Genomic DNA, 17,114 nt, shown 5'->3' on the forward strand with positions numbered 1-17,114 from the left:
GCCCTTGACGGGAATCGAACCCGGGACCCTTCAGTCCCCAAGCCGACGCTCTATCCATTGAGCCAAACCGGTCCCAGCTGTAGTGAATATTTAAAAGTTGCTGAAAGTAAATCTTAAAAATGTTCATCACAACAAAAATGCTTTGTAGCTTCTTATGATAACTAGACTTATTGTAATGATCATTTCCAGTATATACAAATATCAAATCATTAGGTTATACACCTGAAACTAATATTATGTTATATATTAATTATACTCAATAAAAAATAAAATTAAACTTAAACATTTTTTATTAAAAAAATATTTTAAATGAATTCTTACTATGAAGGCATTTTAAGTAAACTTCTAATTAATTACAATTAAAACAGAGGTGCTCACTTTCATTATGCTAGCTGCCTCCTAAACTAATAATTTTTAAGAAATCACCTCAATTATACCTCATATTCTATAAAACTTGGGAACACTGCAACCACATTCTCTATCCATACTGGCCAATACTTACCTAAGCTGTAAATTGCAACAATTATAATTTCACCAAGTTTAGTGCAATTCCTCTCTTAGTCAATATCCAAAAATGAATCAATATTTTACTGCACCTAAGCCTATGCTGAGCTTCCTGTGACCTCTTTTTTCTAAACAGAACTTAATACACACCTAATACTCATCTTTAGCATGGCATCATGCTCCTAAAATAAGTAATATTTATTTTTTTAAATATATTTTATTGATTTTTTACAGAGAGGAAGGGAGAGAGATAGCTAGAAACGTCGATGAGAGAGAAACATCGACCAGTCGCCTCCCTGCAACCAACGTACATGCCCTTGACCGGAATCGAACTCGGGACCTTTCAGCCCGCAGACCGATGCTCTACCACTGAGCCAAACCGGTTTTGGCAATAAGTAGTATTTCTTAAATGAATAGTTTCGAAAAGAATTTCATTTTTACCTAGAACTTTCAATGGAAGGGTCTAATTCATTCTTTTTAAGAGTGTAAAAGTTATTATTATTACTAGTACCTTCATAGCATATCTTTAGAATACTTCTTTCTGCTCATACTTATTACCTCAACTGTCCCAAATCTCTAGGAATAAGTGTTCCTAAACCCTGAGAAAAGTAGCATTTTCTTTACACATTAGGTTCCTTCCCACTGCCTCTGGTTCCGATGGTCAAATTACCCTGAAGAAGTGGTTCTCAACCTTTCTAATGCCATGACCCTTTAATACAGTCCCTCATGTTGTGGTGACCCCCAACCATAAAATTATTTTTATTTTTGCTACTCCATAACTGTAATTTTGCTACCGTTATGAATATATCTGTGTTTACATATGTAAATATCTGTGTTTTCTGATGGTCTTAGGCTCTACAGCACCAGGTCTAAACTAGCAGGGTCGCCTAAGTAAGTCCCTATACTTCTGATTGTACAAACTAGTTGGGATTGTGGCTGAGTGAGACTGAAGGCCACTGGAGTACTAGGCATTCCTCTTAAAGGGCCCTCAACAGATATACCTGCTGTTGGACTCACCTGTTCTGAGCTCCAGCACGGGCCAGCAGTTTGAAAAGCATCAGGAATATATGAGGAGGAACTGAATTGTCTGGCATCAGAGCGAGGACTGGAGGAGCAACTTTCTCCCCAACAGAAGTGCTGGCAGATGCCATTGGTACTTAGTTGAGCCCTTCCTCCACCCAGCTGGCTCGGGCAAGTGCCAAATCAGAGTCTCTATCAACCTGGTTCATTTCATTAGCCCCACCCTGCTGATTCCCTGAGTCCCGGCCCCACCCAACTTTTGGGCTCACACAAGCCACTTCCTGCAACTTCTCCATACAAATGGGCAGTCTTGGCTCCTGCTGTGGACTTTCCTAAAAACTCTTAAAGGTTCACAAACACCAAACAAGTGGTGACTGGCCTGTGCATATCTCATACTTCTTACTACACGGCACACCAAGCATTAGTGGCAGCCTGCCTCGATTTGCAAATTAGCCTCTCCCAGGCATCTCTTAAGCCCAGAGCAAGCAACAACCCTTTCCAAATCAGATATAGATCACATAAAGTGGCCCAAGCTGTGCACAAGTAACAGCTGACCTTGGCTTCTACCAGAGCAGCTCAAGAGGTCTGAAAACTAACACATCCAGTGGCCAGCTTCAGACCAAACCAGAGCACCACCAACCACCTACACAAACAACACAATCAAAGGTTAGAATTGACAGGCACCAGAGCCCTGCTAGAGCAACTCCTGGTCCATGGAGTCAGACCCTGCCCAATAGCTCCTCCACTATAGTCACTCAGCGTAAAGGTCAATCTCTCTCACCAAAGTGCCAAGAGCAATCAAAGCTCAACTATAACTAGAAGGCACACACAACCCACACGAGGGACACACCTGAAGCACCCAGATCAGGTGCCAAGGGAGACAGTGCCACTGGGCCCCACAGGACACCCATACACAAGGCCACTCTACCAAGACCCGGAGACATAGCAGCTTTACCTAATACATAGAAACAAACATAGGGAGACAGCCAAAATGAGAAGATAAAAAAACATGATCCAAATGAAACAAAAGAAAACTCTAAATAAATAACTAAACAAAGCAATCTACCAGGTGCAGAGTTAGAAACTCTGATTATAAGGATGCTCAATGAACTTAAGGAAAGACTAGATATACTCAATGATTACTTTAACAAAATAATAGAAAGCAAAAATCAAGATAGAAAACATTAAAAAAGAACCAGTCAGAAATGAAGAATATAATAACTGAAATGAAGATTTGATTAGAGGAAATCAACAGATTAGGTGAAGCAGAGGATTGAATCGGCAATTTGGAAGATGAAATAGTGGAAACACCCAATATTGAAGAACAAAATGAAAAAAAGAGGGTAGTTTAAGGAGTTTCTGGAACTCAGCAACACTTACATCATAGGGATACAAGAAGAAGAGAGCAAGAAGTTGAAAGCCTATTTGAAGAAATAATGACTGAAAACTTCCCTAACCTACTGACAAAAATAGACATACAGGTGCAGGAAGTGCAGAGAGTCCCAAGATGAACCTAAAAAAGTACACACCAAGACACATCATAATTAAAATGCTAAAGGTTAAAGACAAAGAAAGAGGCTTAAAAGCAGGAGAAAACCAGTTAACTATACAAGGGAGCTACCATAAGACTGTCACTGAATTCTCAACAGAAACTTTGAGGCAAAAAGGGATTGGCAAGAAATACTCAAAGTGATGAAATGCAATGACATACAACCAAGATTACTCTACCCAGCAAAGCTATCATTTAGAATTGAAGGACAAAAAAGAGCTTCCTAGACAAGAAAAAGCTAAGGGATAAAGGAGTTCATCACCATCAAACCAATATTACAAGGAATATTAAAGGGATCTCTCTAAAAAGGAGAAAAGTAACAACCAAATATATGAATAATAAAATGGCAATAATGATATACCATCAATAATTACTTCACACATTGATGGATTAAAATGCCCCAATCAAAAGACATAAAGTGGCTGAATGGATAAAACAAGACTAGTATACTGCTTAAAGAGACTCACTTCAGATCTAAAGACACACAGACTGAAAGTAAACGGAAGAAAAAAGATATGTCATGCAAATGAAAATGAAAAAAAGAAAGCTGGAGTACCAATACTTATGACAGGATAGACTTTGAAACAAAGGTATTACAAGAGACAAAGAAGTACCCACCAATTTCACTTTTGGGTATTTATTCTAAGAATCCTAAAATACTAATTTAAAAAGACATATGCATCCATATGTTCATTTCAGCATTATTTACAATAGACAAGATATGAAAGCAACTTAAGTGGCCATCAATAGATGAATGGATAATGAAATATTACTATACAATGGAATATTACTATATTATACAATGGAATATTACTACTCAGACATAAAAAGGATTTAAATCTTGACATCTGCAAACAACATGGATTGAACTACAGGATATTATGCTAAGTGAAATAAGTCAGAAAAAGACAAAAACTATATAATTTCACTTATGTGTGGTTTCTAAAAAACAAAATAAATGAACAAATAAAATGGGGAAAAACTCATAGATACACAGAACATTTTAATAACTGTCAGATGGGAGGGAGGTTGGGGTCATGGGTGAAAAGAGGAAAGGGATTAAGACGTGCAATTGCCAGTCATATAAACAGTCACAGGGATGCAAAGTACACATAGGGAATATAATCAATAACATTGTAATAACTATGTATGGTGTCAGATGGATACTAAATTTATCAGGGTGATCACTTTATAAGATATAAAAATGTCTAATCACTATATGTTGTACACTTGAAACTAATATATGACAACTGTAATTAAAAATAGAAAAAAATTAAGTAACATGTACAAAGCACCCTATGTTCAATGATATCTCTCACAAAAAAATTTCTTTCTGCAAAAAGATAGTTCACTTTAGAGATGCCATATATGGAGATCTTTTAATTTTTTATTTTTTATTGATTTCAGAGAGGAAGGGAGAGGAAGAGAGAGAGATAGAAACGTCAATGATGAGAATCATTGATTGGCTGTCTCCTGCATGCCCCGCACTGGGGATTGAGCCCCCAACTCACATGCCCGACCAGGAATCGAACCATGACCACCTGGTTCATAGGTCGATGCTCAACTACTGAGCCACACCAGCTGAGCCATATACTAATAAGGAGATCTTAACAAGAAGCCTGGGGGCCTAACCTCAACAATCTCTGACTGCCTACAAAGTACCATCACCACTGACACAGTGATGGTTCCATCAGCATGAATATGTTCTAAATTTCCATAAGAAAATCTCTGGCTAAGTTTGTTTTATAAACTCACTTCTTTAATTCACTCTAAGGCTAAAGAATATACAGCAACTCAAAGTTCTCCCAATTAAGAAGAAGAATATAATAAAAAATGTAAGTCAGATAATATCTAATGAGGAATGCAATCTACAGAAAGACATTAATTTGAAGGTATACTTCACCTATTACTATAAACATATAAAAATTATTGAAACCAGGGCCCATTGCTTTTACTGTGAAAATTAAACTTCAAAGTTATTGCACAGAAAGCCCATAGACTGGAAGAGGCCAGTAACTGCCTTCTTCCGCCTGCTAATTTCCCTTTTCTTAATCACAAAGTCACCAACTATATGGAAATACTGAGGCTCAAAATGAACACTTACACTTTCTTTGAGAAATGCTGGTTTTTTCATTAGATAGGCACCAAAACTAGAAAAATACTGTATAATAGCTTACATGTAACAAACTTTAATAAAATTATATCCTATCACATAATTGTGTGGAAGTACCATAATTTATTTAACGAATTCCTATTTGAATTATGTTGCACTATTATAGTGTAACCTTGTAATTCTCTCACATGTGATCCTTGGACCCACAGAAGGGGTCCAAGGATCACACTATTTCCAATGTTGCACTATTATAGTGTAACCTTGTAATTCTCTCACATGTGATCCTTGGACCCACAGAAGCTCCAGAATCCCTTTCAGGGAATTTATGAGGTTAAAACTATTTTCATAGTAATGCTAAGGTATTATTTGCCTTTTTTTTTTTTTTTTTTTTTTTACCATGTTTATATTTCCACTGATGGTACAAAAGCAAAGGCCTTTGTATGAATTGAAGCTGTGTCTCCAAGCCACACTAGTCATTGTATTTCCACTAGGTACTCACATTTTTTAAAAAGCAGTTTCACTTTTTTTTTGTTAAATCTCAACAATTAAATACACCCTTTAGTATTCTTATAAAATGTAAAGTACAGTATATATTAAAGAATTTCTGTCAAATACTAAAACAATCATCTTGAGGGAAAGCACTAATGCTATTATTGTTAAACCCACTTCTAGGAATATATCACAATAACTGTGAGGTAATTAGCTGCTTTTTTCAGGGAATGCAATTTGTACTTGGGGGGGAAAAAGGTACTGATTCAAAATTGCATATTTGGCAGATATTTTCTCAAAAATAAATAAAGTGCACCTATCAATTCACGGAAAATAATTAACAGTATCTCTGACCAATGATAAAATGTAAGCTTTCTACTGAAAAGCAGAATTTTAGAAAACTTGTGCCCACTACTTTGAGCTTATCAACTTTCCAATATTTAAAAGGTTTTCTGATAAGATTGGTGTGATACTGTAAAAATGTAATTTTTTAAAATGTCTAAAAAAATTGAAAATAAAATGTCCATGGATTATCTTTATAATTTTTTTTGTAAGTATAGGCTATTATTTACTAAACCTGAGGCTCAGTGCACAAATGGCCTGCAGGATTGGGCCGAAACTGGTTCCCCAACATTCCCCAAAGGGTCCCGGATTGTGAGAGGGCACAGGCCAGGCCAAATGGTAGCTGGGGAGGGACATGGGAGGTTGGCCAGCCGGGGAGGGACCACAGGAGAGTTCCAGGGTATGTCCAGCCAGACTCGCTCAGTCCCAATGGACCGGACCCTAGCAGCAAGCTAACCTACTGATCACAGCATCTGCCCCCTGGTGGTCAGTGCACATCATAGCGAGCAGTTGAGCAGCCTTAACATATCATTAGCATATTACGCTTTGATTGGTTGAATGAATGACCAGGCACTTAGCATGTTAGGCTTTTATTATATAGGATACCCTTTAAGGGGTCCTTTCTCAGAATAGTATATTAAAAATTCTCTGAGTTACATTTTTTTTCCTTGATAAAATAAGTTATTAAAAAATAAATTCTATTATACTTTTCGCATCTCAATCACAGAGCACTTTGAAGACCACTATCTGTCATTTTTTCCAATCTTTATGTACATTAGATATATTTTAAAATAGAAGTGAATTATTACAGTACATATATGTAACTTATGAGTCAAGTTTGTATATTTTGTTTACTGCTATATTCATTAACTTCAATAATGTCTAGCCCACAATAAATAATTGCTAGATGAATCAATAAAAATATAACAGTATAGGAAACCCTCAAACTATACTGACTTAAAAAATATAACTATAAAATCCTATGACTTCTACTTTGATTTCTTCTTCATTATCTCTGTCACTAGTTACCAAAATAGAGTTTATTTATCATTTTTCAAATCAATTTTATCAAATTAAACATTATTTGTTATTATGTGAAACAAATTTTTTTTATTTCTAAGCAAAATTTATTATGAAATACTTCAACTGAAGAGAAAGAGAATACATTCTCATACACATCACCCAGCTTTACATTAATATTTTACCATATTTTGTCTGAGATTCTTAAGGGGGGGAAAAGTCATAGTTAAAACCTCCTATGTGTCCCTCTACAATCTCATTTTATCTCTCCTATATTCTAAAGTGATGTGGCCCCTGTCTGTCCACCTTTACTACATATGTATTAATAAGAGTATTGTTTTATGTACATAATTTGGACTATATTGTATCTATTTCATTTTTAATTTTTTTATTGAAAATTATGTTTGAAATAATTGAATCATAGTTAACAAATGACAGACACTCAACTGTTTAGTGGTCAAATATATATATGCCTACAACTTTCTGTGAAATGTATCAATTATCCATCATTTAGGGTTTTGAAGGGTTTTATTCCCCTCCCCCAGGGTATTAGAACAGTAAAATGCTGAATGAGTAAAAAGTCATCAATAGTAGGCATTTTGTTTCTAGGAAAAATAATGAAAAACTAAATCATCATAAGCTACCCATTTTCTTCATACTCTTTGTAAAGTCTTCACATACTTCAATGTGATGACACTGCCCCAGAGAACTCTTGCACATAAGTTTCAGCAACCAAGTGCTGAAACAATGAACATAGCACTGCAATTAAAATTAAAATAAGTCCCAAAGAGTTGAATGAAAGTTACTACAGAATGTAGTACATGGTGTGATTCCACTAACAAAGTTTAAAGGGTTAATGAGTTGTTCCATTATAATATTAAGCATCCATTTAATATTTTGATATAAAAATGTGATGTAAATAAACTAATGATTAAGCCAACACCTCATTTTTATAGTTTTACTACAAAAATTTTTAGTTTTACTATTATAGGACTATTTTCTAAAACACAGAAAATAACCAAATTTTTTCATTTAGATTTTTTATATTGTACCATACAACTTTGCACAACCACAATGACCACAGCATCCATCATTTAGATAATGAACTTTACATGGCTTTACATCATGTAAGGTCATATGGTTCCTCCTACCTTGAAGAACTTCAAATATATAGGGTAAAACAAGGATAGATTCAAGAAAACACAAGTTTTATAAAATAAAAGAACTTATCTAAGAAATGCCTGCCTCTAGACAGCAAGACTGAGAATAGGAAGGAGTAGAGGAGAAAAGCCACTTTCCCTTACAGGCTCTTCTATTAGATTTTAAACAACGTACATGTATCACTTCATAAATATATTAGAGGCCCAGTGCATGGATTTGTGCGCCGGTGGGTTCCTATAGCCTGGTCTGAGGGGATCTGGCCAAAATTGGCTCTCTGACATCCCCAGAGGAGTCCCAGATTGCAAGAGGGTGCAGGCCAGGCCAAGAGACCCCACCAGTGCATGATTGGGGCCCGGGAGGGACCGCGGGTGTGCTCCAGGGAATGTCCAGCTTGTCTTACTCAGTCCCGATTGGCCAAACCCCATCAGCAAGCTAATCTACCTGTTGAAACGTCTGCCCCCTGGTGGTCAGTGCACATTATAGCAACTGGTCAAATGGTCAAATGCAAGGTTGGACTCTTAGCATATTATGCTTTTATTATATAGGATATTTACATTTATATTTTATTAATTTCAGAGAGGAAGGCAGAGGGGGAGAGAAATAGCAATGATCAGAGAGAGTCATCGATCAGCTGCCTCCTGCATGCCCCACACTGAAAGTCGAGCCCAAAAGCCTGGCATATGCCCGGAAATTGAACTGTAACCTCCTGGCTCATAGGTCAACACTCAGTCAAGCTAACTTTTTAATGTAAAAATTATTTTTTAAATATATTTTATTGATTGTTTTTTACAGAGAGGAAGGGAGAGGGATAGAGAGCTAGAAACATTGATGAGAGAGAAACATGGATCAGCCGCCTCCTGCACAACCCCCACTGGGGATGTGCCCACAACCAAAGCACATGCCCTTGACAGGACTGAACCCAGGACCCTTCAGTCTGCAGGCCGACACTCTATCCACTGAGTCAAACCAGTTTCGGCTTACTGTAAAAATTATTAAATCAGTCTTCATACAAACTCCAAGAAGCATTCATATTGTTTATAGCTCCTTTTTTTTTTCATTCTAGCAATCAAACTCAGGCTACAAAATAAGGAGTTAAGAAAGAACTGATACATGCTGCTCACCAATTAAATGAAAGGGAAGCTCTGAATTCCTATAGGGGGAAGAGAACGACAGTGAAAAGAAAAGTTTAGGAACAGTTTTCTGATTATGAGAATGGCTTTAATTCAGATATATATAACTGGAAAAAATGAAATCAAAATTGTTCTACACAAAAATTTGTACAAACAAAACTCAGCTGCATAATTTCTTCCTCTCTGACAACAAAGCAAAAGAATGAGATGTCTAGACATTTGTAGTATAGATCAACAGTCATTTACATTATAGTACACAGACCACTGAACAAGACGCAAAGATAGAGATGACACAAAATATTTTTCTCTTTAGGTTTTCCATACTAATGGGAGGAAAAGACTGCGCCAACAGCCCAAAACTGCTCCAATCATTTGAGTTGTCTCAGTGGTATTACTAATTTAACTTCCAAGCAAAAGAGCAAAATACTCTGGTGGAGATACAATTCATGAAAGCAAAAATTATTTTCAGACCATTCAACTGATGGGACTCTTCTTCCCACTCCTACAAGAGTCTGTGAATACTTATGTCCCATTAGATGGATGTAATGTAAGGCCAATCTACAAATATGCAATCTGTGATATAGTTAAGTGTCCAAAGAAACCTAAAAAATTTTATCCAAGTATCACATGGGGGGAAAAATATTACTCCCTCCCAGACTCAAACAATTACAAATAATAATAGTGTATTACCCTGGAGAGAAGGTTTTCAAAGACTGTAAATGTTATCATAAATCAGGAAGGGAATTTTCCCCCCCTAGAACTTCAAAGATAAGGAAACAGAGAGAGACACCATACAACACCAAACAGAATTAAAAAACAACAAACTACAATAACACTGGCCGAGTGATGGTTCACTGAGATGGAAAGCAGGTCAGTTATACTGGAAAAATAAAAATAACTAGTTTCATTTTATATTGTGGTCAACATGGCAGCAGGTTGGGGAGCAGGAGGGCGAAAGCAGAATTACAGAAGAGGAAAGAAGGAAAGCCACAAAGCTGAAAGACACAACCAGCATAAAATGGAATAGAGAAAGAGATAATAGGGAGAGGAGGTTAAATAAGTCCTAATATTGATGATAAACTACTGTAGTACTTTTCTTGCTAGGGGCTGTAGGCTTCAAAATACAGGGGTGGGCAAAAGTAGGTCTTCGGTTGTTTGTATGGAAAAATATGCTTACTGCTGTACTGTTGCTTTAAACTTCAAATACTACAATGCTAAATAACTGATTAATCGCTCTTCCTAAACCTCTAAATTCTTTTTCTGAAAGTGTGGCCTGTATAACAATCATTTAGGGTACTTATTAAAAAAGAAGATTGATAAACCAAATTCTAGGCCTAATGAATCAGAATGTCTTCAGTTGAAGCCAGCTGATTGTTACACCAAAGGTTGAAAATTACCACTTTAAAATGTTTAATACCAGGTAGATGTTTTTACTTTGAATGGTTACAATGTGCAGACACCAGACAGAGATTAAGCTGAGGGTCACATGCCTTTTAAAGTTTGCTATCCTTAAATTTAGGCATCATATTAAACAGCATTTGCCCTCCTAAAATTAAAGCAGAAACAAGCCTGTCTTTGTATCTAGAAGTTCAAAGTAAATTCCCAACTTGTTAGATTTTTACCTCCCTTAGGCCCAATTTAAATAAGCAATGTCACAAAACAATGTTCTGACTATGAAAAAATTCTAATAGTGAAAAAAATTTTTCAGAAATTAAACAAATATATTATCTCTCTGAAAAAGGAAACTAGTTTGAACGCATTTTCAAAATCATTGGTTAATTTATTTGGCTGCTTATCACCAAATAATTTAATTAAGGCTTTATTTAGTCTTAAGGATCTACAGACCATTTCAAACAAAGCATTACTTGTTGGCGTGGGCTAGCGTGAGCAGCTCTGGTTTAGCACAGCACAACCTTGAGCAAGTCACAGGACCTGGTTGGGCCTGCTTCTTCAGTTATAAAAGCGACGCAGTTGGGCGATCTTCAGCCTCTTTGAGTGCTAAAGCTGTGTAAATCGGTAATTCTAAGTTTAATTCTGATGACTCAGTTTAAACCTATATTCAACCTTCTGAGAGGAAATAGTGGGTAGGGGACTACCTAATAAGTTTTAAGGACCTGTCCTGCGTCCATGCTTTCTTTTTCCTCCCTTCTCGATTGGCCTTCTTTACATAATAAGAAACTAAAATAAATGAACAGTATCTATCTTATTTAAGTTGCACCAGAATCTTAATTTTAAGAAACTAAATTCTTCTACTTTTTAATAAATAAAATCTTAATTATTTGCTTATTTGTGTACCCTTTGATTTTTCTCCTATGGGTCACTGGCTTTTAAAAAGGAAAAAAATTTTCTTAAGGCAAAAAAGTTTCATTAGATTTTTCACACAAATCAGATAAGAAATAAATAAAGCCTTGGTAAATGGTAAGATATGTACACATATAATACCTTAACAAAACAAAAAAAAAATGAAAAAAAGGCAACACATTGGCCAGAAATACATATGTAATCAGTATAAAAAATAAAAAAAAAGCAAACAAAGATGACAGCAAATGGCTAAGAGTAAAATGTCTGCAGTGCCTCTCTTATAGGACCACAAAATTGATCTGTTAATATCAACAATCCTTTTAAAAGATTAAGAATAACTGCCTTTTTATCTTCTCTTTCATCTGACAGGCCTTCAAGCACTTACAAAGTTCATAATAGCAAATTCCCAAAGAGCTAGCTAAATATAATCACAGTGGAAAATAATAATAAAACTTGGCAAGTTTTATTTCTAAGAACTTTATTCATAATCATTGCATATTCTAACTTTACTTTTAAACTTTAGTTTCACAAATAACTTTAATAACTAAAATACTATTATATCCAGCTTCTTAGAGTACCTAGAACTTCAAGGCATCCCAGAATGTACACTTGCCAAAATCTCACAATTTCAATAATGATAAATACTTCAGGAAAAGCCTGGACAATCTTTTCTTTATTAAGGATATTAATTGTTGTGTATTTTCATATTTATATTTTTTCCATTGAGAAGTATTTATATTTCCTCTTTTTTACCATCATTTGTCCCCCATACCATCCTCCACCTCCACCCACTCCCTTCCTTTACTCCCCAAACACTGTTGTCCCTGTCTATGATTCTTTCTCTCTTTTTTTCTTTTTAAAATATAAAACAAGCAAATTTTAAGAACAGAAGGAAGGCCAATACTTTTTAAACAAACTGAAATACTATGTTTTCTTAGAAGCTAGTTAGGCTTTTAAGGCTATTACTCCAAACAAGTTTCCAGTATGAATTTAAAAACTTCATTATTTTTTTCTAATAGTAAATGAATCATTCTAGTCTTTGTTCCTTTTTATTTGAGTCACTTTTACTTATTAACTAAATGGCCATTCATATTACTTAAACTTCTATTTTGTTTTCAAAATTAAATGTTTTAGTATCATTTCATGAACTTAAGAAGAAAAGGATAGAACAGTCAAGGAGCAACATCTATAATAGTTGTCCCAAAACTTCCCCTTAACTAAATGCCAAAACAAAACCATTGTTCTTGATTTTTTTTTTAACACCCATAACACACATAAGTAGTTTCTTGAATTATAACTTCTTGCTACCCTCAAAGTAAAATTACATTTTTAAAAATTAAAATATGACCTAGTTTGCTTTGTGATCTAAAAAAAAGAAAAATCTCCTTTATTCTCAAGTCATACAGTGGGGAGGGGAAAATCACAAAAAATATAAAGAAAGCTTTACCAAAAAAGCCCTATAACTTTCCAGAATTTCAACACATTGTTTCCCCCTACTAGTTAAGTGTAATCAGGCATGTGACTGACTGATTACATTTTTTCAGAGAGTTAAAGAACACACTCAGCCATGTTCTTCGACAGGTAAGAACCACCCTCCTGTTTACCAGCTCAGGAAACAGCCCGAAGCAAACACCCAAAAATATAATGTTACCTTCAGATATTTTCATTATCTTTAGATACTGTCCTTTGGGCTTGAAAATAAAAAGCAATCCGGCAAGTTTTATGCTGTTAAAATGGCTCCTGTAGATTGGGGAAGTGGTGTCGGTGCTTCAGCTTATGAGTCATACATGAAACTAAGTGTTTCTAAGGGAGGCACGCCCATGTTGCTGTGGACCCAATTATTCTGCTAGGTCAAACATGCAAATCTACAGGTAAAAATGGGGGAATGGTATAAAAAAAGAGAGCAAGGTAGAGCAAAGGAGCAAGATCTACCTTGATTAAACCATTACTCAGCTCATGCTAATCACCATAATTTAAAATTGACAATAAAATGCAACCAGAATCTACAAGGAGGCAAAGTTAAAAACATCATGGTGTCTTAAAAAAGAAAATCTCAATTTTAAAAGTAATTTTAATATATCAAGTAAAAAATATATTAAAGAGAAAAAAAAAAAACATGGGAGGAAATGAAAGGGAAATAGCAAACTATCTGGCTTTTAATATAACAATAAACTGGTGAGTCTAACCTGGCTACTCATTAACCTTTATATAAAAGAGGTATATTACTATGTAATCTGAAAAGCTAGCAAACTGCAATATCAGATGTAGCCTTATAAGTCCACTAAACAGATAATATCCACTAGAAAATTCAAAGTTCAGTGGAAAAATAAGCATGACTTAATCTGGTTTATAGTAAAATAATAATAATAATAATAATAATAATAATAATAAGTGCAGGGTTAGAAAGAAATTTCACAAAATGATTTTAAACTACAAACTCATAAAACCCTATTTTAAATAAATTATCAATACAATCATGGTTCATAACTCTACTACTTCCAAAGATAGCCAAAGTTTTCTTTACCTTTCAAACAAATTTCTCCACAAATAAAAGCATACCACGTGCCAAGCACCCTGCTGTACCACACGTGTCTAGCTCAAGGGTACCAGCAAAAGATGTGGCTAGTGAAGTTTTGCTCTCCAAGCCACCATACATCTGACAAGGTGCCCAAGCTGAAACATTACTACAATTACTTACATTGTGCCCTGGGTGAGCATTTATTATTTTATTCTAAGAGCTTAAATTGATCAAAATGGCTTGAAAGCTAATGCTTTCCAAAAGCGCTTTAAATGACCAAGTCCAAGTCACTAGCTAGCCTTCATCCGAATATTTTACAAAAAGTAAATGGGATTTGGCAAGGTGCTCTCCCTTTCAGTTAATTAGTTGGAAGTGATTATTCTGCCTTAATAGAGGCACAGCTGGGAGGACAAGCTGTCACTGACATAGACAGAAACTTTACAAACTGCTATGAAATATGACTTGCTGACTATTAAGTACCTATTTATTTCATTCTGAACACTGCTTCATTTGCTTATCTTTTTTATTAAAATAATCCCCATAGTTAAATAAGTTAATAAAATTATGCTAGAAAGAAAAAAAATCATTTTTCCTATTGTCAAATGCCATCTTTAGTTTAATTTTAGCTCATTTATCCAGAATGACTACCCAAACACCAAGAAAAGGGTCCTCTGAGTAGTCACAAGAAATGTTCACTGGAAAACCCAAGTCATTTCCCAGAGCTGAAACTTAATTTACACAATATCCATATAAGCCTAGTAATTTCATTATCTTTTAGCTAATTAGAAATTATAAGGAGTGAAGAGAGACTAGAGAATAGATTATGTCAAAACAAATAAGTGGCAAAGATGATAATGAGAGAATAAAAAATTAAAAACCTATAAAACTATAAATACATGTAATTTAAAAAGTACTGAGATCTGAAGCTAGCTTGTAACGTCAATACATTCTACATTCTCCCTAAGTATATCACCATACAGTTAAGTGCCTTGAAGTCAGCATAAATTATGATAAACATTTTTAAAGGAAAAAGTGAGTAACATCTAGTGTGTAAATTTTTTTATGAAATATTTATACTAATAAAAGGGTAATATGCAAATTGGTCAGGACAGCCTTACAGTAATGACCAAACAGCAGGCTGCTTGGGGCAACAAGGCCGGAAGGGGGGTCAGTGAGGGACGACCAAACGACTGAACAGTAGGCTGCGTGGGGCAACCAGGCCAGCAGTGGGGCAGTTAGGAGCAACCAGTCCAGCAGAGGGGGGGTCAGTTAGGAGTGACCAGGCCAGCAGAGGGGGGCAGTGAGGGGCGACAAGACCAGCAGGGGGACAGTTGGGGGTTACCAGGCCGGCAGGGAGGGGGGCAATTGGGGGCAATCAGGCTGGCAGAGGGGCAGTTGACCAGGCCAGCAGGGGGGTGCAGTTAGAGGCGACCAGGCAGTGGGGGGAAGTTGGGGTGACCAGGCTGGCAAGAGGGCAGTTTGGGGTGACAAGACTGGCAGGGGAAAGTTAGGGGTGATCAGGCCAGCAGGCAGAGGTGGTTAGGGGTGATCAGGCTGGCAGGGGGGTCAGTTAAGAGCAATCAGGAAGGCAGGCAGGTGAGCAGTTAGGAATCTGTGGTCCAGGATTGTGAGAGGGATGTCTAACTGTTGGTTTAGGCCCAATTCCGGGGACATCTGGCAGTTGGACATCCCCCGAGGGGTCCCAGATTAGAGAGGGTGCCGGCTGGGCTGAGGAGACCCCCACCCCTCTGCACGAATTTCATGCACTGGGCCTCTGGTAGACACATAAAAGGATAAGCTTCTGCTACTAAGAAAATCCATTTATATAAAAACACATTACTTGAAAATGGCAGATATTCGGACAGTATTTAAAAGAAATATTTTTGGTCAGACATATAGTAGTATAAAGTGAAGTTAAAGACAGAAAGTAAAAATAATTACTTCTCTTCAACAGAAACAAGTATTTTAGCTGTCCCTAAGGAGATTATTCCAGAGTTGCTATTAAAATATGTTGCCCCTTTAATGAAGAGCATCCCTATTAGCATTATTTTACCACCCACAGAAACTAGATCTTGGTTCGATTCAGAGCCCCAACAAATCAACCCCCATAGGGAAAAAAGCAACACAAAAACAAATAAAAAATGGCAAAGCAGCACAGGTTCTAGAGCCAGTCTACTTGGGTTCAAATTCCACCTCTGCCACCTATTAGCTATGTAATAATTCTGGGAATTACTTAACAACACTGTGCCTTCACTTATGTAGCATGCACCTCAAAGAATTATGGGGAGAATTAAAATCAGTCCATGTACTACTATCCTATATAATAAAAGCATAATATGCAAATTGATTGAACAGTGAAACGACCAGTCACTATGATGCACACTGACCACCAGGGGGAAGATGCTCAATACAGGAGCTGCCCCTGGTGGTCAGTGCACTCCCACAAGGAGAGCATCACTCAGCCAGAAGCTGGGCTCACGGCTGGTGAGCACAGCGGTCACCTCCACTGCAGGCGGGTGATAAGGAGTGAGGGGTACTGGACTGAGAGAGCCCCAGATTGCAAGGCCACCAGGCCTAAGCCGGCAGGCAGACATCCCCTGAGGGGTTCCAGATAGTGAGAGGGTGCAGGCCTCCCTCTATAATAGAAGTGTCAGAGATGTAAGAAAATTAGTAAAATGTATATGAAAATCTTCCTCCTGTCACAGAGTCTGGGGCACGCCACAGGACCTAGAGTCAAGTACCTGCCCATCCGTGGTGCCTCAAAATTGTGCAAGACCCAGACCCAATCAGCCCTACTCCCATTGGGCAACATTCAGACCCAGTCGGCCCCACCCCTGTCAAGCCCCACCAGGCAGGGGGCACAGCCTCAGTACCCCTGGCCTGGTGCCAAGTGGGGGGCGCAGCCCCAGGACCCTTGCCAAGCCCCACCAGGTGGGGCGTATAGCTTCAGGGCCCCATCAAGCCCCG

General features: G+C 36.9%; 1 protein-coding gene across 4 annotated transcripts in view; it reads right to left on the reverse strand.

Annotated features, from left to right (window-relative positions):
• Nucleotides 1-17,114, reverse strand: part of ELF1 (E74 like ETS transcription factor 1) — a 99,209-nt gene that overhangs the window by 62,260 nt on the left and 19,835 nt on the right. Inside the window, exon 1 of one of the 4 annotated variants that reach the window (XM_084876554.1) lies at nt 13,281-13,397. The exons of the other annotated variants lie outside the window; for them this stretch is intronic. The gene's annotated coding sequence lies outside the window, so the exon portion shown is untranslated. Of the gene's footprint in view, nt 1-13,280; nt 13,398-17,114 lie in introns of those variants that run through there. 4 annotated transcript variants of the gene reach the window in all.

The sequence above is a fragment of the Pipistrellus hanaki genome, assembly GCF_964339955.1.
Source record: "Pipistrellus hanaki genome assembly, chromosome: 3".
Classification (NCBI taxonomy): Eukaryota; Metazoa; Chordata; class Mammalia; order Chiroptera; family Vespertilionidae; genus Pipistrellus; species Pipistrellus hanaki.